At 50.4% G+C, this 24,452-nt stretch overlaps 1 protein-coding gene and 1 non-coding gene across 16 annotated transcripts in view; one reads left to right on the top strand and one right to left on the bottom strand.

Annotated features, from left to right (window-relative positions):
• ATP2B2 (ATPase plasma membrane Ca2+ transporting 2) overlaps nt 1-24,452 on the bottom strand; it is a 302,573-nt gene that overhangs the window by 90,102 nt on the left and 188,019 nt on the right. The window lies entirely within an intron of this gene.
• On the top strand, nt 18,979-19,051 carry TRNAN-AUU (transfer RNA asparagine (anticodon AUU)). Its single transcript has one exon. It is a non-coding gene; the product is annotated as a tRNA-Asn (tRNA).

Here is a 24,452-nt window from a genome sequence, read left to right as displayed (position 1 = left end):
AAGGCCAATGTGGCTGAAGCATCCCCCGTTTGCCCCTCAGGAGAGGGGGCAGATGGTCTCCAAGGGAGAGGACACATCTTTTTGGTGCCACACGGGGTCCTCATTGAGCAGGCCTTGGAGTGCCGGGGCGGGGCTATCTAATGGATAGCAGAACTCATCTTGTTGCCCTCTTTCCCTTGCCTGCCTGTTAGCTCAGCACTGAATTTACAGTTCACTTCTTAGAGCTGCACAGAGGACTCAGTGGTACCTGTTGTGCCTGTAAATCATCATCTTACTTCTCCTTTCTTCCCTTTGTCTGAATTTCCTCACTGAAGTCATTAAAAATCTTTCTGTATGAGACAAACTTTTACAAGCTGCTCTGCAGGTAGGACATGCGTAATCAAGTAGGAAAAAAAGGGAGTGGTGAGGTAGGCACAGGTGCAGGGATTCAGAGGTCAGAAGGAATGGGGGCATGTCGCATATGACTTACTTTTGGCCCTGGTAATTGGGGGCTGGGCTCTGCTTTTCCTGTGTGGGGGACACTGACGTGAAACTCCTCATGCCAACCAGCTGGGCTCTGTGAAAAGTAGGGGCCTTTGGCCATTGGGAGGGGCTCAGGGTGAGAGTTGGCAAGCCATATGGATGACCTCTGACCTCTTCTTCCCTGCTCTGAGACCCCCACAAGGCTGAGCATCCCTGTTCCCTGCAGAGGGACGCCAGAGAACTTTTTCAACCCCAGGAAGGTAGCCATAATGAATGCTGCCACTGAATTTGGCTGATATTTGGGGGGCATTGCCTGGCTGAGTGAACCTGCCTGCTGTCTGAGCAAATGATTTCAAGGAGAAAGTAACTCTCCATCTGCTGCTCAGCGTTAGTGCAAAAAACAAAGTGCCCCCGCCCCCCAGATGCCGGTGCTTGGCATATATTGGCCCTCATAAATCATAGATGCAGTTGTTACTACTAACTACCACACTATCAGCATTATCGTCACTCTCAGCCTGGAATGTGCCTCCTGGATATTTCTGTCAGCATGGCTGCTGTCTGAGACTGTCTGAGACCCACCACTGCAGCCACGCCACACCCCTACCTAGGTCCCGAGTCTTGGTTTGGATGCCTCTTCACTTGCTGTGTGACGCTGAGTAGGTTACTTACCCTCTCTGGAGGCCCTCAGGTTGTTTCCCTTGAGGATCAAACAGAACCAGGCTCTGACAGTGCTTTGTGAACTGTGACATTCTTCCTCCTCTATTGGGGTCACCCCATTATGCAGGAATGTACACTGAGGCACAGAGTCCTTCTGCTGGGATAGCGACTGAGTCAGACCCCTTGCCACAGAGTCCAGGGGTCACACTTGCTCTCCTCCAGCCTGATCTAGTTAGGGGTGGGCTGCGTCTGCCCAGAACAAATGCCCCACAGTGATCTTACCTGATTAAGCTGACATAAGTCACTGGCTCACACAGGCCTGATCCGTCAGCTGTGGGGTGCTTAGTAAATTTCAGATGAAACAAATTGTGAGTGCTTCCCCAGGAAGGCCAAAGGGGGCTTCATGGCTCTTGCGTGCGTTTAAAAAAAGGGAAGAGAGTGCAAACTGGGGAATGTACCCAGAAGGCAGGTGTGTGACTCGGTATGTGAGAGAGGCTGTCTGTGCAGGTATGCGCGCACTCGAGGGTGTGGCTGTGTCCGTGTGCACGTGAGTGGCCTGGAGCTTCACGTAGGAGGGGGCGTCCACATGCTCCCACCCTGTCAGAGGCCAGGGAGAGTGGGCCGCTTACAAAGACATCACTGCTGAGATGTTTGGGACTTCACAATGCTCAAGACAAAATGGTGAAACGGTAGGAGAGACCGGAGTTTGAGCTTTGCCCAAAGCTACTTCTGAGCTCCGTGACCTTGGGCAGGTGACCTCCCTGGTCTGGGCCTTGGTTTCCTGGTGTGTAACTTGGGGATGAGGACAGCACTCGTCTCACAGAGTCACTGTGGGGAGGGAACACACTGGATGTGCTAGGTTGGACAGGGGCCTGGCTCGGGGTAAAGGCTTCATAAGCAGTAGGCTTGCTACTGTTGCTGCTGTTATTTGAGCCACCCCCAAGCCACTAGCTCCAAACTTGGTTGTATGTTGGCATCACTAAGGGGCTCTGAAAAATATTAATGTCTGAGCCTCAAACCTAGAGATTCTGATTGAAATGGACTGGGGTGTGGCCTGGGCCTTCGATGTGCTGGGTGAAGGACTTACTGGTTCCCAGACCCGCAGCTGGAAACACGTTAGAAATGCAAATTATGACGCCAGCCCAGACCTACTGACTTGACTGCTTGGGAGTGGGGTCCAGGCATGTGTGTGGTAACAGCCTTCCTGCGGGGACAGGCTGAAGAAGGGGCAGAGGGTGGAGAGGACGTAGCTAACGTGCTAGGTGCTTTGGGAATGGCACTGCCCTCGAGCCTCACCGACCACCCTGGTTTCTGCCGAGGTTCTGAGCGGGCAGTGGCTTGAGCGGCTTACACAGCAGGTGGGGGACAGAGCCTGGACCAGCCTTGTCGATCTTTCCCTTCCTTCAGCAGCAGGTGCCTGCTCCCCCACGGCTGGTCTCTCTCCCTGAAGGCTGCACACGCATGTCAAGCTCACAACCTGCCTTGAGGCAGCAGAGGAGGGAATGAGTGCTGTGCTTTGAGAAGCTGACAGACCCAGACTTGAAGCCAAGGGGGTCATGGAGGCCACAGTCAGACCTTCTGTCTCCTGCTGGTGGCTGAAGGAGCCTAGAGAAAAACTAGGAACAAGGTGAGGAGAGAAAGGAGACCAGAAGAGGAGATCAGGCAGCCTGGGGCCGGGAGTTCCTGTTGAAGGTCGAGCTGACAGAGGTCCTGCCCTGCTCTACAATCTTCCATGGTTCCCCATTCACAACTGTGACCAACTCCTGTGCTGGTGGGCTCTCTGAGGTTGTCCCAAAGGACTTCTCCCGCCTCACTCTCGGTCTTGCTGTGTTTATCCCTCTCTGCTGCCAAGCTCTGAAACATGTCTGGCATTTGCTGGTGTTTGTCTGCTGTGTCTATGTTCATTTGGCTCCTGACCCAGAAGGCCCACCCCTCCCCCCTGTTGAGCTAGTCAGTCTTCTGAGACCCAGATGAAAATTCACTACCACCTTCTGAAAGCCTTCCTTGATTTACCCAGCAAGAGCAATCCATTCTTCTTTCCTTCCCTGAAACCATTTGTCACCTGGGACATTCACTAACACACTTACTTGGACATCCCTCCTGTGCTGGTTTTGGCCCTGGGGTCAAAGGCCGACAGACCCATTCTTCGCTGCCACTATCTTCTAGATTCCGATTCCAGCACACCCTAGAGGAGGCTGTTCGTGCCTGGGAGAGTTGGCCCTTAGGAAACTTCCTTCCCTCTCCTGCTTCTCTGGCGACCCGACATGGGGATGTGAATGCCGGGGCTGCCCCGAGGCCCCTGCACACACGAGCGACAGCCTGTGCCACCCATAAGAGCCGCTTAACACACCTGGGCTCAACCCCTCTGCAGAAAAACAGCTCATGCCGTGGGCATCCCTACGGTCTGCACCTGCATGTGTCTGGCCAGTTGCCGTAAATAGAGAGGAGACTTGATGGCTTTATTCCAGTGTGCACAGCGGGCAGGTGCCTGGAGTTCATGATCACATCATGGTGTTAGTGATTCCCAACAGACGGGTGCAGGAGGAGGGCTGTGTCTCTGAAATATCATGGCCCCAGGTGGGGTCGTCCATGGATCCAGGGTCTCTAATAATTACGGGTGGCGATGTGGAGGCAGGAGCTCACACACAAAGCTGACAGCTGGCGTGAACGCGCACGGCTGCAGCACTGGCCGCTTTCTCTGTAGCACGTGGATGCGACGTCCATTGGCTCATGTGCATACACGTGGACATGGCATGGAAGGGCACCAGGGCTTGTGGGCACCCCACACGCCGTGTCCCTCTAAGCCACCTTGACCCACATGTGGACACGAACTTCTCCACTGATTTAAATTCACCAGTTGCCTTTTCCCCATGTCAGGCCAAGTTTCCACCCTTACTCCACGGTAGGAATCCTTACACCTATAACACCTCTCCACGCATGGTTCCAGAATCTCCATCTGACAGGGCAGGGGTATGGGGGAGTGTGGGAGTGGGTGGTGGCGATCTGGTTGGGAGGCGGGTGGCCAGGGGCTCATCTTAAAGCTGTGAAAATAGCAATTACCAAGCATGAGGGGTTCAGGGGAGCTGGGGCCTTGAATAGGGTTGCCAGATAAAATACAGGAACCCAGTTAAATCTGAATTTCAGATAAACAGCAAATAACTCTTTTTAGGATAAGTTATATCTCATACAGTATTTGGGACATACGACTAATAAAAGCATGAATTATTTTTTGTTTACCTGAAATTCAAATTGAACCGGAAGGCCTGTATTTTTCTTTGCTAAATCTGGTAACCCTACCCCTGAGGCTCCCCAGTCCCCTCTCCTGGCTTCTCCACTGTTGGAGCAGGACAATTCCTGTGGCCACCAGTCCCTGCCCTCCCATCTGAGGATGAGGGAAACGAAGACCCAGAGCCGGGAAAGTGACCCAGCCCAGACACAGGGTGATTCAGCTGTGGCACTGCGGCTGGGCTCCTGATTCCTGGTGGAGGCCCTTTTCACCACGGGAGGGGACGCTAGTCTCGCTCAAATGAACAGTGAGCTTTATTGCACACCCCCAAACGATGGCCATTTCATATTCTCTCTGTGTGTCAATCTCATTTCAGGGATGTGATTCAGACTGTCCTGAGGTGACCTCTGAGAAGCTTTTATCTCATCCCCTTGGAAAAATGGAGGCCAGAAAAGCCATTTTTCTCTTCTGTGACAGGGTCTTGGTGGCTGAACGTAGACACAGGAGAGCTCATGAGAAGAGCTTCTCTATCCCCCCAGGAGAGGGCGCTCTGCACAGCTGCTGCCTGCAGCCTCCCTGGTGGGGACGTACCAAGGTGCAGAGTGCCGGTCTTGACCACTTACTGAGGCCTTGAGCAAATGGCATCCCCTCTGTGAGCCTCAGTTTCCTCATCTGCAAATTGGAGCTGAGGAACAATCTTGCTCTGTCCTCTGGGGTTAAGATGAAAGGAGGAGAGATGTGGGAAGTGCCTGGCAAACAGCTGATGCCCAGAACCCGGCCAAGATAGCCCTTTCTTGCCTCTGAACTTAAATGCCACCCCCACATGACATTGCCAGAGGGGCAGAGTATATATGTCTTCTCACTGACCCCTTCGGGGAGGCAGGGGGCTCCTCACACCCCCATCCCTCCACTACACTGGGACCGCAGACAGAGGGGGCCAAATGTGCACGTATGTGCAGTTATGTGATCATCCCTCTATCCACGTGCCTTGCATTTAATTCTCCTGGCCATTCTATGAGTTCTACGCATTAGATGGATGGTCAAACCGAGGCTCAGAGATGTCAAGTAACTTGCCCAGCGACACAGAGCTAAAGCTGGGATTTGAATCTGGATCTTTAAGTCTCCATAGCTGTACCCTTTCCACACTGTGCCAGGCTTCACACCTGGCACTGAAATCAAAGCCAAGAACTTTACCATTCTCCTGCTGCTCTTGAGACAGCCTTTTGCTATCAACAGAGACTTGGCAATGGACAAGGGGTAGCTTCCAGGATGCCAAGCACCTGAAGGAAAATGGGAGAACTTAGTCACCAGGCTGGGCATTGCCAAATATTTGTGTTGTCACTGAGGTCTGGATTCTTCCATTAACGTAAATAAAAGTCTCATATTTTGAAAGGGAAAAAAAATCCGCAAGCCCTTCAAAAGCTACATTTATAGAAAAATGCCTTTCTGTCTTTGGAAGGCGAGCGGGATGAATACACTGTGGTATATGCAGTCCATAAAATAATACTATGCAACAGTTAAAAGAAATGAGATGCGGGGGCGCCTGGATGGCTCAGTTGGTTAAATGTCCGACTTCGGCTCAGGTCATGATCTCGCGGTCTGTGAGCCCCGTGTCGGGCTCTGTGCTGACAGCTCGGAGCCTAGAGCCTGCTTTGGATTCTGTGTCTCCTACTCTCTCTGCCCCTCCCCGACTCACGCTCGCTCTCTCTCTCTCTCTCTCTCTCTCTCAATAATAAATAAACGTTAAAAAACATTTAAAAGAAATGAGATGCATTTCTATGTACTCCCAGAGAAGGCTCTCCAAGACAAACTGGGGAGTGGAAAAAAAGCAAGTTACAGAGCAACATGTAGTTTGATTCCATATATGTAAAACAGACAACTCAACAGAACAACAGCTTCTATTTTCTGTGGGTACGTATATATGAAAATGTGTAGCAAACGGGCCTATAAAGATCTGCTCCAAACTCATGGAGGTGGGACCTCTGTGGAGGAGAAGGTGCTCGGATTGACTGTACAATCATAGTGGTCAAGGGGACCCTATTTTTGACTGAAATATTTTTAAGCAGGAGAAGGTGCTCATGTTTTATTTGAATAATTCAAATTTAATTTACAGAGGCAATGAATACGTACTACAAGAAAATATAGGTTTGTCTCCATATAACCTTTGGAGAGAGTGGGCTTGGGGACAAATACTCTGGGATTAAAACCCTGGCTTCATGACTTACTACCTGGGTGTTGCTGAGTGAGTCGCTTCACCTCGTCCGTTGCAGGGGCTGTGGTGTCTGGCCCAGAGCCTGGTTGTGCAGATTAAAATGGGGGGGGGGGGCAGGTGTGACATGCCAGACACACAGGAGGTGCTCTGTGTACAATGGCCATCATCGCTTCTTTCCCCCGAGTCCTGTCCTCGTCTCCCATCAGGGTTTCCTCTTGCCCCCAACCCTATTACACCACCCAGAAAACCTCCCCCACCCAAAGAAACGGTTGTCTCAGATCTGCCCACTCTCCTCTACTGCCCGCACGTTGGCCCAGGCCACCATCACTGCTCACCCTGGGGGGCTTTGGTAGCCACCTCGCTGGTCTCTCTGTTCCCACTCTCAATATTCTTCGCCCAACAGCCAGAGGGATATTTCAAAAGTACGGAATATATGGTGTTAGTGTCAGGCCCTTGCTTAAAATCCCCCAGTGGCTTCCACTCCCTGTATAGTGGTGGCCTTCACTTTCTTCTGCAAACTCACTGCCCCCTCTGACCACTGTGCTCCTGTGACTCTAGCCTCTTTTCTGCGGTTTGAACGCAAATGCTTTACTGCCTCAGGGCCTTTGCACCTGGTGTTCCCTCCCCTTCCTGGAATGCTCTTTCCCTCTTTGCACCTAACTCAGCACTTCCTTTGGCTGAACCTGTCCCTCTTCCTGCCCCCAGAGAGAATGTTCTCTTTTGAATGGTCTCAGAGCTCTCCGGAAATCCCTTTTATTTTTATCATGATTTTAATAATTAGTAATGTAACTCGTTTTTCTTAATGTTTGACTCCCTGCTGACTCTAAGATCCATGCAGGCAGTGAGTACATCTGTCTTGGTTTGATACACACTAGATAGACAGACACTCAATTCAATAAACATGGGGCCTCTCCTAGACAATTGCATGGGGAGAAAGGAGGTAAGGAGGGGACAGTGTGTAACTCCAAGGCAATGCCTGCTCTGGGACATTTTCACGCTGAGATCTGAGAGGCAGGGGAGAGACTTGGGGTCTCCTTAAGTCACCCCCAATATGGCCAAGGCCACACTGCAATGACCTCAGCGGCCTCCTCCGTCCTTGTTGCTGATGGGAGGGATGGAGAAGCCCACAGCCAGCCCCCGCAAAGGGACTTGCTGGGGAAACACCCAGGCCAAGCCTCACGCTGGGGCATCCCTCACACTTCCCACGTAGGGGCCTGAAGTGGCGGCTGGGGAAAAAATGTCAGTGAGATCTAGTATCAGACATATGCCAAGGCAGGTAGAGGCCTTCATTTCTGTGACAGCAGCTTCTCTCTGTTGCTAAAAAAAAAAAAAAAAAAAAAAAAAAAAAAAGCAGCTTCTTTGAGGACTAGGAGGCAACTCCTAGAAATAGATGCTCCCTCAGGATGAAAGAATTCGGGGGTGGGGGAACGGAGATGGAGAGGGGAAGAGAAAGATGGTGGTGTGACAGTTATGAAGCAAATCAGAAAACCCACGAGGACCCCAGAAAGCTGAGGGTACCTCTGTGAAAGCTGTAACCGGCTGCTAGCATATCTTATACTGGCATTCTTCTCTTCCCTGTTGTACCCCCTCCCCTCCCCCTCCCCCTCTTGGGATCACTCCCAAATATACCACCTGCACCCCAGCCTCCACTCGCGCTCTGCTTTGGGGGGAGCCCTGAAGAAGGAGACAGGTTGCTAAGTGAGACTTGTGTGAGCAAGGGTGCAACACAGCCCTGGGGGCCGGCTTCCCGGGTCGACCTTCCTCCAATCACTGGCTGTGACCTACCTGGACCCTTCCGCCCAGGGGCTTGGATCGGCTCTGTATGGGCCCTGGCTGCTCACAAATTCCCAGGTCCTCCTGCACACTTCTCTTGTAACCATATCACTCATTCACGAAGCTATTAACCTTTAATGAGGGGCCTTTTTAGGCTGCTGGGTCAGCCCTGTGGCCGCTCACCTCGCGGACAGAGCTGCCCAGGGATGAGGGTGCACTGTGCGCGCGGCACACACACACAGAGGGTCCCACCCAGGGTGCGGGGCGCCCTGCCGATGATGTCACTCTGGTGGCGAGCTTCTTTTCCCCTCGCTCTGCCTTCCGTGTGTCTGCTTGCTCTCTGCCTGGCCGTTCACCTGCCTGGCTGCCCTTCTGGCTCTCATCTTTCTGGGGTGGCTCTCAGCACCTTTTTTGGGAAGCCACCCCCGAGCAGCCCCAATCCGACCTGACGGCCCCATGCTGCTGCCTCCTATCTCCACAGAGGTTATCAAATGGCATTTCAACTGACCCTTCTGATTACTTCATTTCGAGCTCCTCAAAGGCAAGTCCTGTGTTGTGTCATTTTGTGTCCTTGGCTGTGGCTGGACACAGGAGACGCCACATGCTTGTGGAGGGAGGGAGGGCTGTTGGCTGTGCTCAGTCACCATGTGGATACGAACCCCTCTGGTCCAATCATTCACCCTCACGATCACCACCGACAACACTTCACGGTTCCCCCGTGCCGGGTTCTGTGCTCACAGCTCAGCCACGTATAAGTCCATTTGATCCTCGAAGTGACTCCTTGTTGGGGGGGGGGGGGTACGGTTAACAACTCCTTTTTTTTTTTTTTTTTTTCAACGTTTATTTATTTTTGGGACAGAGAGAGACAGAGCATGAGCGGGGGAGGGGCAGAGAGAGAGGGAGACACAGAATCGGAAACAGGCTCCAGGCTCCGAGCCATCAGCCCAGAGCCCGACGCGGGGCTCGAACTCACGGACCGCGAGATCGTGACCTGGCTGAAGTCGGACGCTTAACCGACTGCGCCACCCAGGCGCCCCAACAACTCCTTTTACACACAACTAGTACGGGCAGGGCTGGACTTGAACCCAGGGAAGCTGGCTTGCGTTCTCTTCTGAACTGCTGTAGTGTTTGGCCTCATGCATTTGATCAATCGTGACAGTGCTCCTCCCTGGTACCAGTACCCCCACCAAGCAGCGGTCATACACAGCTGAGCAGAAATGGCAGGTGGACACTCACCTGGAGGCCTGACTGGGTACTGCTTACCAAATGACATCTCAGAATCTTTAGAGAGCAAGTGGGACGTGCATTTCATCTTGATCCTCTGGGCTTTGAACTGTGTGGTTACAGCATCCAACAATTACCCGTGATTCCAGCTGTACCCCCTTTAAGGCTGTGTGACCTGAGGTGAGTCACTCACCTTCTCTGGACCTCTTGGGTTATAAAATGGGAGAACCCTGGAGACTCTAGAGGCCGATGAGAAGATTATGTGAGGCCATGCATGGCACAGAGCGCTTGGCATAGAGTGGGCACTTAATAAATATTCCCTCAAGTCACCAGTTGGACTTCAGTTTCAACTACATAAGGCCAATAGCCTCGTCCTTTATGGAGGAGGAACCCGAGCCATTGGTGGCATAGCCAGGACCAAAACCCAAGTCTTGAGACACCGAGGCCCCTTGCTCTCGCTGCTCCATGACTCTGGCAGGTGTGTACGTGTCCCTTCTGGGAATGGTAAGCATTCGCAACTCGTGTCTATCTTGATAGTTAACTGCACGCTGGTGGATGTTCTTTTGTAACTTAGATGTTTTGTGGATCTCTCCAATAATTTGATCAAGGCCACCTCCATTGCTGCCCATGTGACAGAGAAGGCTCAGCGCCTCTTTCATTTCATGTATTAGATACCTCCCATCCGTCCAGCAGGAAGCTGGCCACTCCCCTCCCTACCTAGAAACCTGTCACATTCTCTACTTAGAAGGCCGTTGTTTTGGGACACAGTGTGCTCCCTTCAGCAAACTGTTTCTGAAGTTTTACTAACTCTAAGCATTAGACAGGATGCATGTGTCTGGCTTCAGGAATCCGGTTCCTGTGATGCCTCAGGACCCATGGGTCTCTGGTCAACCCCTCAGTGACATTTCTGTTGGGAGGCAAGTCCACTCTCTTCTGGGAGAGAAGAGACACTTACTCTGCCAACCAGCCATGTCCCTGTTCTTGCCAGGTTGAAGGCAGGGACACTGAAATGCCAGCTGTGATGCTTAGGTGGTGACTGGAAGGAGACTGAGAACATTTCTCTCTCTTTCTCTAGTTGTAAAACTGACAGTTCGTAAAGGAAGAAAGGTTGTCGAGCCTGGCCACTGGTGAAGCCACAGACAGCTCTAAGGCCAGCTCTTGCCCCAGTGTGCCAGACTGTGAACTGCATGAGGAGGCTGGTTGAGACTGGCTTGATACCTGGCACAGAGTTCCAGCACACAGTAGGTGCTCAATAAACAAGTGTGGGCAGAATGAATGGCTGGAGGCTACAGATCTCACAGTATAAGAAAAACATCCTCCTTAAAGTCTTCACCAAACAATGAAACTAAAATCAGTTGAGAACAGTTAGGCTTATCAGGAAAGTTAGTGATATTCTGAATGTGCCCTCAGAATATTATTCATAAAAATAAATACTCTTTCACTAAATTGGAATGAATGAATATTAAGAGCTGGGTGCTTTCGCTTAAAAAGAGTTCTCTTTATTTATCTATTTTTTGAAACTTTATTTATTATTTATTTATTTTGAGAGACAGACCGAGAGAGGGAGAGAATCCCAAGCAGCCTCCTCTGCACTGCCAGTGAGGAGCCCGACATGGGGCTTGAACTCACAAACCATGAGATCATGACCTGAGCTGAAGCCTGACACTCAACTGACTGAGCCACCCAGGTGACCCCAAAAGAGTTCTTAAAAAAAAAAAAAAAAAACTTTTAGAGCACCTGCATGGCTCAGTCCGTTAAGCGTCTGACTTTGGCTCAGGTCATGATCTCACAGTTTGTGAGCTCAAGCCCCACGTTGAGCTCGGTGCTGACAGCTTGGAGCCTGAAGCCTGCTTTGGATTCTGTGTCTTTTTCTCTGCCCCTCCCCTGTTCTACTCTGTCTCTCAAAAATAAAAAAACATGAAAAAAAACCTCTTAAGGAGTTAAAGTGTTTAAACTCTTTAAATCTTTAAAATCTTTCTTTAAAAAAGAGTTTAAAGACACACAGAGGGAAAATTTCATGGTTCTGACCTTTATCTCAAGTGGTTTACACCCTGACCTTAACTTCCAAGGCTCACCGCTCCCACCTCTGCCCCTTCATTGCCTCCCTCCCTCTTTTATTCTGGCTGTCAGAGAGCGGCCCATTCTGAAGGCTCCCCTGGTTGCTTCTCATGCAGGGGCAACAAATAAATTTCCTTTTGCAAGTCGACTGTTATTGATTAGTAGGCTCTACTTGGAGTTGCGCTTGAGGAGTCTGAGCATTGGGATTGATGGGTGATGGATCTGCCACAGATGTGGGTTCAGAAAGTGGAGAATTAGTTGTATTTCAGGTATTTGCTATGTCTCTCATCTTGTCTGCTCTCTTTTAATTTTTTTTTAATGTTTATTTATTTTTGAGACAGAGAGAGACACAGCATGAGCAGGGAAGGGGCAGAGAGAGAGGGAGACACAGAATGTGAAGCAGGCTCCAGGTTCTGAGCTGTCAGCACAGAGCCCGACACGGGGCTCGAACTCACGAACTGTGAGATCGTGACCTGAGCCGAAGTCGGATGCTTAACCGACTGAGCCACCCAGGAGCCCCTTGTCTGCTCTCTTTTGATCCTTGGGCCAGGATTTTATGGGGCCCACAAGGTAGCCCCTGGTTGTTTTGTCCATGTTTCCAAGTCAGCAAGTCTAAGACCAATCTTATTGTTTCCTTCAAATCTATTCCTCTTTCTGGTCATATTGACAGCCTCTTTGGTATTTCTAGATTTGGCCTTTCTTCTTCAGTCTTGAGATCATCATCTGAATCTGGGCTTCCAGAATATCTCGCCTGGCTACTGCTGCAATGGCACCTTAGGAAGTCTCTGTCCTTCCAGCCCCATTGCCTCTGACCCACAACATATGCTGCTCTGATCTCCCATAAGTGCCCACTCTCCACACTGGAACTTGCAATGGATCTAAATGCTCAATAAACAGTATCTAATATCTCTTGTTTGAGAGTTAAGACCAATTGCATTCGTTCGTTTGTTCATTCGTTCATTCATTCATTCATTCATTCATTCCCCTTTCCTTTCCTCTTTGTTCATGTATTTGTTAAATAGACATTTTGTGATTACTGTCATGGAAAATGTCAGACATGTGTTGTCTCCTAAGGACACAAAGATAAACTACGCATGATCTCTGCTTTGAGGAGCTCACAGTCTGGGGTGGAAACAGACACCTAAAAAATTAACTCCAATCCAAGGTAATAAAATGACACTCGAAATGCCTCTCTTTCGACCTCTGGTTCCTTTTCCAGACCATTTCTTTCATCTCTCCTTTGGGATCTGACTCAAAGCCATTCTTCCTAGGGTTCTTCTTCTCTCTCAGCACCTGCCACACTCTGGGGCACAGAATGATGGCCTGTCTGGGTCTACCTGCTTCTACTCCCTTTCCACCAACTGATGCCTTTGCGTCATTTCTGTATAAGGCAAATTGTCCAGCACGCAGTAGGGCCCCACTAACAGTTGGAATTGAATCACTTCCAGTTTTTGACTAAATCTCTCATGTGTTCTATTTCTCCTCTTCAACCCCAATCTGACCTCTCAGATGGGCCATCCGTCCATTTGCTTTGATGCTGGGCTTGGGGCCAGACTGCATGGCCCTGCCACTTACAGGTTGGGTATGTTAACCCCTAGATGCCTCAGTTTTCCTATCTTTAAAATGGGGATTATGATAGAACTTTTCTCATATATGTTGATGGGTTTAGGACAGGGTTTGGGACCTGGTAAAATTGCTGGCCACTACTATGGTCACAAAGGTCTTCCCCTACATTTTGGAAAAAGGCCCTTCTCTTTATTTATCCTTTTGGGCTGAACCCATTCAGTGTTTGGAATTGTCACCCTCTCCTGCTTGTGTCTACCTTGTATTTTGTCCACTGATTGTGAGTCCCTGGGGTCCTGCCCAGGGGGGTTGAGCCTTGGAGGGCTGTGGAAAGGGGAGGGTGGGTGGCCCAGTCACTTCTGCCCAGGCAGAATCATGGCCCCCACTGCTCACAGGTCACGCCTGATTGCCTAGCAACAGGAACATACATCTTGGCAACAGCTTGCAATTTTATGGGGAAACAAAATGTTCCTGATTAACCCTCAAATCACATTCCAGTGAGTTCTGTTCAGCCTGAGGCTGAGCAACATAACCAAAATGAACAGAACAGAGCTCCAAGGCATGTGGTGGGGAGGGCCCTGTGCCATGGGGCTGGGGCTCCGGCCATGGGGCGGGTAGGACAACACAGAGGCCCTTACCTAGGTCTAGGTTCAAAAAGTGGCCTTGTCACCTCCTCATCAGGTGAGCCTCTCCTCACCTGCCAGAGTGAGGATTTAGTCCCTGCCTTCAGGGCCCCAGTGAGAATAACACGAGAGCCATGCCATTCCCTCTTCTCAGCCCTGGTGGCTGCCTCACTTGAGAAGAAATCTCACATACCTCCAACAGCTCACAGGCAACCTCTGCTCACTCCCCTGGCTTCATCTCTTGCCAAATGTCCCCTCAGGTCCCACCTCCAGCCTTTGCCCCCACCACTCCCCCCCAACCCCCTCCCCCCCCAACCCTTCTACATGCAGCCTCCCTTTCATTTTCCAAGTGTTCTCTGCCTCCTGCTCCCAGGATCAGAGGATCCACTGTTACTCCCAACTTCAGCCCCTTGCTTATTTCCTGCAGGGCATTTGTTACAAGGGACAATCTCAGGGATTTTGCTATTTACTTGGCTTTCTGCTAGTCGCCCACACTGGAATGCGAGCCCCATAAAGGCAGCAACATTCATTATTTTGTCCACTGCTGTGTCTATCTCCAGGACCTAAAACACCATCTAGCACATAGTAAGTGCTCAAGAAACATGTGTTGAACCAATGCATAACCAGATGGAGGGCTTTGCCAGTGCCTGGTGTTTAGCGGGTGTCCACGAGCCTTTGCGACCTTTACCTCACTTAGGCTTTTCTTCTCTGCAAAGGTGAGTGAGCTGACACCCTTAACCCCCTGCTGCTTGGCCCCACATCTATTGGAGGAAATTCCTTCCTAGGGATGTATAGCAAAAAATAAAAATACCTGTAAACCGAAAAGCATGCTACCAGGAAATCATCATGCCTAGCACTTTTCAGGGATAAAACTTAGGACAGAAGTAGCACCAGGTATCCCAAGAGGCTCTGAAATTTTAATACACAAAATAAGGACAGGGGTAAAAATATCTACGATCTGAGGGCATATGAACACACTGAAAGGGCAGGGGTTAGGGCCACATAGGCCTGGGTTCAGACGTCATCCAGCAACTTGTTGCTGAGTAACCTTGAGCACACTGTGCCTCAGTTTCCTCATCTGTAAAATGGTGGTACTACGGAAATGAGATGTGGTATTTAAAGGGCAAGTCCCCCCGGCCACATCCCAGGCTCAGGATTAAACCCCAGGGATGAGACCCACCATGGTCTCCAGCAGGATCTCCCTCAGCCTCCCATGTTGCGGCTGTACTTTTTTCGTTACAGCACGGCTGACTCCCTGAGATGGTAATTGTTAGGACAATTTAGGTAAGCCTTTGGGGGTGACAAAAAAGCTGGCAGTTCCAGATCAAACAGTCAGCCGTCTCATGGGTCCGTCATCAGAACATCAGAGGGACAGTTTTGCAACCTGGCCTCACATTAACTGCAGCAGCCAAAAAACGGATTATTCCAAACCCCGGTGCTCACTTGCTCAACACTGTCTGCTTGTCTGGGTAATTAGATCTCCCAGGACTTCAAGAGGATGCTGGCGGCTTCGTGTCAGCTCATGCGTCCTTGAGGCTGGCAAGGGGGCGGCAGGAACTGCTTCTCTGCTAGTCAGATCCCAGCCCCTCCCTGGCTGGTACATTCCCCCTGACCCAACCTCTGGGTGGGGATGAAAGGCCCACACCTTTCCACATCAGAGACAGGGAATGCAGGGGAGTCGGGCCAGGGGTGGGACAGGGAGGTGGTGGATTGCTGGTGGCTTTGGCCAGGGTTAGTCTCTGATATTTCTGTGGTCTCCCTGCTGAGCTGGGTGATGGGTTCCGGTTGGGGGAAAGGTGGACTGAGGAGCCTTCAGCCCGCACATAATATGCACACGCACATGTAATCACCATTCACGTTTTCATTTACTTAGAATCCCTGTTAGGTGCTTGGGGATTCAGAGGCAAATGAAACTGCCCTTGCCCTCAGGAAGCATAAAATCCAAACGTCTAGGAGGTTGCCTGCCTACCCACCACCTATGCTATGGCTGCCTCTCTCAAGTGGAAGAAAAATGATTTCGCCCTTTAGGAGGTAAGCCAAACTGTGGTCATTTACAAAGCTACTGGCAGTGTTCTACAGTTTCCCTCTGCAGGGATTTTTTTTTTCCCCTGCAGGGGGCGTGCCCAGGATTTTCTCCACATGCTTATTCCTTTGTGATTGGGGCAGTTTTGCAACCCCGTTTTCTCACTGAGCACTCAGTGACCTCTTGGAAGTTGGTTCTCTCCCAGCTGAGAGCCCCAGGTTTAACAGACTAGGGGGCCCTTTCTGACCCTGTGATTTCTCCAAATACATCCCAGCAAGGAAAGAGGTGGGGGAAAAGGAGGAGTGGGAAAGTTAGTAGATTCAAAGACAAATCCCAACTCTGTGACCCACCACTGTGTGATCCTGTGCAAGCCCTCTATGAGCCTCAGTTTCTTTCAAATGGGAGGCTGAGAATGCTTTTCTCCTATGGCATCTATGATATAGAAAGAGATCACAAAAGCTTGTCGTGACTAGCAGAGTGCCTGGCAGAGCCCAGGAAATGGACATAGGGGATCTGAAAACACTGAAAAAGCAGTAGCCCCACCAAAACTCACCCTCAGTGAACCAGGGAAAGCAATTCCTGGGGATCCAGCGCGTCATTTGAGGCTCAGGTTAAATATCACTTCCATAGGGAAGCCCTCCCCCACTGCCTGTCTAAGCTGCCCCTTCCCATGGTTGCCCTCAAAGTCCTTATCCACCTGATATATTTTCTTGTTCATTTATTAGTTTCCTGTATTTTTTGCTGGACTCCTGTAAGTTTTGTGAGGGTAGGTATCTTTGTTCACTGCGGTATCCCCAGAACCTAGGACAGCACCTAGCAAACAAGCAGATGCTCAATAAAGGCTTCTTCAAAGGATAGATGAATTAAATGAATGCAGTGATTCTCGGCCAGAGGATGGTGCAGACCCCACCAGAGGATGTGTGAAATTTGGTGGGGAGTAGTAAGTGGTAGGGCATCTATAGTCTCAACATTATAATTATTATAATTTACTTTCAGTTATCTTTAATTTATTCTGGAATCCTAATATGGCACCAATGGAGGTGCAAGCTGTGTAGTTTTAAAGGAAGCTCTAGGGACTCTGGTCTCCTGTAGGCCTGGAAGCCTGTGTTTGAGGACTTTGCAACAGGGTGGCAGCTGGATCATGCCAGGCCTGAAGGCCACAGTGATTTTAAATTTTATTCTTTTTTAATTAAAAAAAATTTTTTTTTAACATTTATTTATTTTTGAGACAGAGAGAGAGCACGAACAGGGGAGGGTCAGAGAAAGAGGGAGACACAGAATCTGAAACAGGCTCCAGGCTTTGAGCTCTCAGCACAGAGCCCGACGCGGGACTCGAACCCATGGACCGTGAGATCATGACCTGAGCCGAAGTCGGACGCTTAACCGACTGAGCCACCCAGGCGCCCCTCTTTTTTAATTTTTTTAATGTTTATTTACTTTTGAGAGAGAGAGAGAGAAAGAGAGACAGAGAGACAGAGTGTGAGCAGGGGAGGGGCAGAGAGAGAGGGAGACAGAGAATCCAAAGCGGGCTCCAGGCTCCAAGCTGTCAGCACAGAGCCCGACGCGGGGCTCGAACTCAGACTGCGAGATCATGACCTGAGCCGAAGCCGGACACTTAACCGACTGAGCCACCCAGGCGCCCCAAATTTGTATTTTATTCTAAGAGCAGTGGGGATCATTGTGTTTTGAGTAAATGGTGGTACGAGTAGATTAATTTTTAAGTCTATTCTGGCCATGATAGGGAGAATAACTTGGAGGGGGAGAGGATAGAAAAGGGAGGGGCTTATACATACATTATTTTCATTTAACTTTTCTGGTAACCCTGTAGGTAGGCATATCTAAACTCACTCTTGAGATAAAGAAACTGAGGCTCAGAGAGGGACTATAATTCACCTGTGGTCACACAGGAGTGAGCGGAGTGGCTGACATTGGATCCTAAGTTGGTGTACCGTGTCCAGGACTTGCAAACAGCCTCCAGCCCCTGAGCCTAGAATTTGGGCTCATCTTTTATAGCCCATTACTCCCAGACCTGGAGGCCCTTGAGAGTGTTGCTGGCCAGAAAGAGGTAGGTGAGTGAGACCTGGAAACCATGATCAAGTTCATAGGCAGATCAGGCATCTGCCTGGCCCCCACCCTGGCCTCTCTCTCTCATATTTGGGCCTGAGCTCCACTGTGTTTGGGAGCAGCCGAAAACTCCCAGGCTTCTGGGCAAAGTCCCAGCACCACCCTGCAGGGAGCATGGAGCCCTGGGGATGCCCCCTCATCCCCTTTTAACAGCCCGTTAAGAGAATGAAGTGTGGCCTCATCCAGGCCCAGAGTTTTACTCCCACAGGGGTGTGGCTTGGGCAAGGGAGTCACCCCTTCTGCTCCTCAAGTTTCCTCATCTGCAGAATGGGGAAAACAGTGGCATTTTGGGATAGTGCTTGGGACAAGATGATGGCTGACTTGGCTATCACTGGAGGACTGGGCAGTCTAAATCGACCTCCTGGCCTGCCCTAGGTTGAGCCTTCTGCTGGCCACCAGGTGGTCCCTAATAAGAAGGCAGCCCCAGAAGAGCTTCTGGTGTGGGGATCTGGTTCTTCACATTGGACATCTGTGGCCATGAGCCAGGCACATGTGGCCGCAAGAGAGAATTCCCATCTTTCTGGAGGGTCGGTGGGGCTCCCTGCTAAATCATGGATTCACTATGTTTAGGATGTCCACTCGGCCTGGTTTTGATATCAGGTCTAAGCCCTCAGGGGTACTTGTCTCTTATCTGGACTACTCCAAACCCCTGAGGGTCTCTGTTCACTTTTCCCTACCCTTAGGAGTACTTGTCAAGACTCTGCCCTATGACACTCTTCCACTAGGGATGTCTGTGTCCTCTTGGGAGAATCTCTAAGGGTGGGCTCTCAGGCATGTGACAGGAGATTTAGTTCATGTACCTCCCTCCCAGGAGAAGGTGGGGAGGCTGGGCTGGGGTGGAGATGTGGCCTGGATGTGGCTGCTCTGAGCCCCTGTAACTGTCCCTCCTGGCTGGGTCCTTTGGTTTGCTAGTCTCAGGATTAAGCTTTGGATTATTTTTAGAGACTCTGAGACTTCAAGCAATGATGAATAAAAAAAAAATTAAGAAGATATCGTCAGAGAAAAAAATATAACTTAAAGAAATTACCGGGGTGCCTGGCTGGCTTAGTCGGTAGAGTATGTGACTATTGATCTCAGGGTTGTGAGTTCAAGTCCCATGTTGGGTGTTGAAATTACTTGAAAATAAATTTTTTTTTTTAACATTTTAAATACAGAGAACAAACTGAGGGTTGATGGGGGGTGGGAGAGAGGGGAAAATGGGTGATGGGCATTGAGGAGGGCACCTGTTGGGATAAGCACTGGGTGTTGTAGGTAAGCGATGAATCACGGGAATCCACCCCCAAAACCAAGAGCACACTGTATACACTGTATGTTAGCCAACTTGACAACAAATTATATTAAAAAGAAAAGAAAAGAAAAGAAAAGAAAAGAAAAGAAAAGAAAAGAAAAGAAAAGAAATCATCAAAAGAGAAACAAAAGCAGGTGTTGGGTTTTGGCTGTCCAGTGGCTTCTTCCTTCCTTTGCGAAATTAGGTCCACTGGGAGGAGTCTTGGTGGCTGTCAATCAAAATGCTCCTCCTCCTTCCTGGCCTGGAGGTGGGCACGTGACCAAGCCAGGCCACTCACATGCTCTCTCCGTGGACTTGGAATCCGTGATGCAGCACAGCCAGCTCACTTCTGCTTGTAAGAGCCAATTGCTACGTTTTCAAATATTTTTGTGAACTGGTTAGTGCAGCCATCACTGGAATTAAATGATTATACTTAAAATTTATATAAACTATATTCTAAGGGTAACAATATCTCACACTCATCCCTTCCTGATTATTTTACCAAATGTCACTAGGATCTGTTTGTTGTCTTGCATAGAGAGCCCATTGCGCCCGCTGGTAGAAATAGGATATAACACTGCGCTGCGGCATATGTCTCTTCCCAACTCTGCATTCAATGCCATCGTGTTGGGGACGTGGTGGGACTATTTACACCACAGAAATCAGCACACACTACGAACAAGGACTCCTTCGATACCCAGACAGCTGCGTGTTATACATTTTCCAACACAGCACTGCTTGGAATCCTGAGGATGGTGGGGACCCACACAGCTGGAGTGGACTTTTCCCTACCCCCCATGACCCAAAGGGACATTGGTTCTGTCAGTCCTGCCACAGATCCAGACACATCCCAATTTCCCTCCAGAAAGCTGAGCTGGGGTTTTCAGACGTAGCTCCAACTTAGAGCATTATGATCAGGGATCTTCCTCATGTGCTCAGGCAGTTTCTGTTGCTTATACCCAGCATGCCTCGGCTGACCTGTCTTAGAACAACATCCTCACAAATGGAGAGTGACCCTGAGAGAAAAACCATCGCCCTTCATCTCACCCCTTAACCCCAGCACCGGGACCTTCAGGATACTTCCTTTATGCCTCTTTCCCCTTGCATCTGTTTTTGTGAAGCTGCTGCCATGGTCAGTGGTAAACCCCACCTTTTTCCTATCACCTACTTCAAGAGCCTCATTCATTCTGCGTTATGTTCTCCGTTACTACCATTTTCCGTAGTGTTCCACGAGACACATGGAGAAGCTGATAATAGGCTTATGTGCTCTCCTAATACTGGGCATTTGTGAATTACGCCCCCTTTAAACAAATTTTTTTTAATGTTTATTTTTGAGAGAGAGAGTCAGAGAGAGAGAGAGAGTGAGCAGGGAAGGGGCAGAAAAAGAGAGGGAGACACAGAATCTGAAGCAGGCTCCAGGCTCTGAGCTGTCAGCACAGAACCTGATGCGGGGCTTGAACTTACGAACCGTGAGATCATGACCTGAGTCGAAGTTGGACGCTAAACCGACTGAGCCACCCGGACACCACCCCCACCCCTCACCTTTTAAAAAAATATCCTACAGGGGCGCCTGGGTGGCTCAGTCGGTTAAGCGTCCAACTTCGGCTCAGGTCATGATCTCATGGTCCGTGAGTTCGAGCCCCGCGTCGGGCTCTGTGCTGACCACTCAGAGCCTGGAGCCTGTTTCAGATTCTGTGTCTCCCTCTCTCTCTGACCCTCCCCCGTTCGTGCTCTGTCTCTCTCTGTCTCAAAAATAAATAAACGTTAAAAAAATATCCTACAGTGATGTGGTTTAAAAAGCTGGGACTATGGGTCGGGAGACATGAGTTCTCGTTTGGTTTTGTGCCAGATGGCTGTGTGATCTTGGGCAGGATTTTTCCCTTTCTGGGCCTCAGAAACCTATGTGAATGATGACATCGGTAATGACAAGAATAATAATGGTTTTCATCCCCTGTAGGCTTCCTGCTCTGTGCTGTATGTTCTTACACGCACCTGATCATTTATTCCTCACAGGGGCCCACGAATAAGTACTAATTCACAGATGAGTAAACAGGTTTTGAGAGGTGAAGTCATTTGCTTGGCACAACACAGCTAGTAAGTAAGTGTCACAGTGGGGAGTCAGATGTAGGGCGTCTGCTGTTTAACGCTTAGGCCGCATCACTATTTCCTAATGCCCAGCGTGTGACAGGCTCTTGGAGAACATAGGTGCCCACAGAGCAGTGAGCTTGTCTGCCCGCACCACAGTCCTTGTCTGTTCCCATTTATGTCCCCACTTTACAGGGGAGAAACTGTCTTTGAGCGCAGAATGTTCTGGGTTGAATTGTGTCCCTCCACAACCATAAGCTCCAGCACCTCAGAATGTGACCATGTTTGGAGACAGGGTCATTGCAGGGGTGACTAGTTACTAAGTTCATATGAGGTTGTTGGGGAGGGGGAGCTAATCATGTATGACTGGTGTCTTAAATACAGAGGAAAGCTGGACACAGAGACTCATGGGAAGCCAGTGTTAAGACACAGGGAGGAGATGGCCATCCACAAGGCAAGGAGAGAGGCCCTGAACAGATCCTTCCCTCACAGCCCTTGGAAGGAAACAAGCCTGTTGACAGACACCTTGATCTTAGACCTCCAGCCTCCGGAACTGTGATACAACATATTTCTGTTGTTTAAGCTCCCTCCTGATCTGTGGTCCTTTGTTATGTGGCCCCTGGGAACAAACACAGAAACTGCACGGATGGATGAGAGAGGCGGGGCCTGGGGGGAAGGGTGGATGCATTGGGGGCAGAGGGGAGGGACTCTGTCCCCTTCACCACATGTAGGGATGACTCAGGGCTCCCCAGTCCCTGGAGCTATGTGCTCGGACAGATCCCTTCCTTCCTGGGCCTCAGTGTTCCCATGTGCACCCTGGGATTGCTGGCTGGTCCCCGAGAGCTGTTCCAGACCTGTGGTTCTATGGGTGCCTGAGTCCCTCAGGCCCTTGTTCTTTCTGCTCTTACCCAATTGAGCTGGTATGGGCAATGGGGGACAGCCCCAGGGAATGCTCTATTTTGCTGTTCTGTCCAGCAGATGTTTCCCAAGACCTCATCCGGCACCTGCCCTCAAGGCTGTTGCTCTTTTATTGTCCTCCTTGAACCTCTCCTGGCAACCTCTATGTCTAACTGACTGCCTTTCCAGTGTCAGACACCCTGATCACACCCTACCTGCAGGTGACCCTCCTTATATCTCTCGGATATCTCCTGCTTTGCCCGCTCCCTAAGGACCCATGCTTGGTGAGTGCCCCAGGTGAACTCATTCCTGCATGCTTATTGAGTATACTCCATGCTAGGCACTGTTCTAGGTGCTAGGATAGAGCAGCGAACACCACAGGCCCACATCTCTGCCTTCCTGTGGCTGACTTCCCCCCTTGAGGGACTTGGGAGCAGAGACAGGACTTCTCTGTCATCTCCGGGCCTAGCCTCTCTGCAGGGTTCCATGCCTGCCGTTCTATCCCCCAGGCCCTGAGAGTGCATAATGCCCAACACAAACCTTTTGTCTCACCCTCAACCTTGCTCCTCTCCTGTTGGCTAGTCTCCTCCACGAGCAGCCAGTTGCTGTCTGGAAAGCTGAGTCTGCACTGACACCATTCTCTTCCTTGACCACCTACCACAGGCTGAGGCCTTCTGCTTGGTGCTCCTTCCTCTCCATCACCACCACCCTGGCCAGGTCGAACTCTGTCACCTCTCTCTTGGATGCCTGTCCCTCACTCTGCTCTGGCTCTATCCCTTGGGGTATCTCCCCATTACAACCAAGATCAGGGCTTCCAGACCAACTGTCTTGACCACACTGCTCCTCTGCTCAAGAAACCTCAGGGGCTCCCTCCTATCTCTTCACTTAAGCCCAAACCTTTAGCTCAACATTCAGATCCCTTCACAGAGGTTCCTAGCATGGGCTCTGGGGTTGCCTGCCGGCATCTGGATCCCAGTTCTTGCACCCATTAGCTGTGTGACCGTGGGCAAGTGATTTAACTTCTCTGTGTCTCCTTTTCCTCGTTCGTAAAAATGGGGATAATCCTAATGCCTACCTCATAGGGTTTGGGGGGGATTAAATGGGGGTAATAATGTATGTAAAGCTCTTGGAATAGTGTCTGGAAGATATAATGCTCAGTTACTCTCAGTTACCTTCCCCCAAGCTCCAGCCAAACAGAATGTATGGCTCTTCTTTTTACACACCCTTCTTTGCTTCCGTGCTTTTGACTGCACTGTTCCCTCTACCTGGAGTGCCCTTCCCTATCGCAAACCCTGCCTATCTCTCAACATCTTGTTCAAATGCTGCTTCCTCTATAAAACCTTCCTAGATTCTTCAGCGAGAAGGGCTCACTTCTGCCTCTCACCTCCATGGCTTCTTGTCCAAAGCTATCCCGCAGAAAAAGCAGTCTTTGCTGCTCAGAAATAGTCCCTGGGACCACGGAAATTTCCAGGGGGCCTCCCTTTGGGGTGGAGGCTGATGCTGGCAGGGGGGTACTAGGGAACCATCAGCCGAGGCACTAATTTCCACTGACTATAAATAACTCTGGGTCTGAAACCACAGCAGGGGCCTGGATTGCGCCAGGAGGAGTAAGATAATCATTGTGCAGGGAGGGGGGCCTGTATAGATAACTTACCTGCCCTGTTGGGGCCTCTCGTGTGACAGGCGGGTCTGCAGGGAGAGGCTGCTTCAGCTCTCTTAAGCTTTGTGGGACCCAGGCTGGGGGGAACACTGATGTTGCCCTAACACTAGAGATGGTCCAGCCTGGAGTTACTGAACATCTCTCACCCCTCGGCCCATTTGGCAGATGAGATCACGATTCAGGGAGGCAAAGTCATTAGAAACAGAACATTTCTGGGGGCCAGAGAAATGCCCACGGGGCCTTTGGAAGTCAGTGTGTGTAAAAGCTGCCTTCTAGGGAAGGGCTGCTGGGCTGGGGCTAGGGTGAGGGGCCATGGGCACGGCTGTGGAAGGTTTGGGGTGGAGCCTCAGGCATGCCCCCAGGATTTGAGGCCACAGTCTCCCAGAGGGAAGAGGGAACTGGGTCTGGCTGTGAGTCAGCCACCCTCTGGCCAGTCTGATGTCTGTACTACTGGGGGTGCGAGGCAGCGTGTTTAGAATTCTAGAATGTCTGAGCCTGGAGGAGCCTCAGAGACAACCAGACCCACACTCTTTATTTTCCAGATGGGGAGAATGAGGCACAGAATTGCAGGGTGAGGGTGGGCGGGCTTGAGATGGTC

The sequence above is a fragment of the Puma concolor genome, chromosome A2 (genome assembly GCF_028749965.1).
Source record: "Puma concolor isolate L17-30 chromosome A2, mPumCon1.1.hap2, whole genome shotgun sequence".
NCBI classification, from domain to species: Eukaryota; Metazoa; Chordata; class Mammalia; order Carnivora; family Felidae; genus Puma; species Puma concolor.
Note: the sequence above shows the minus strand (reverse complement) of the source record. Positions and strands in the feature narration are given on the sequence as shown.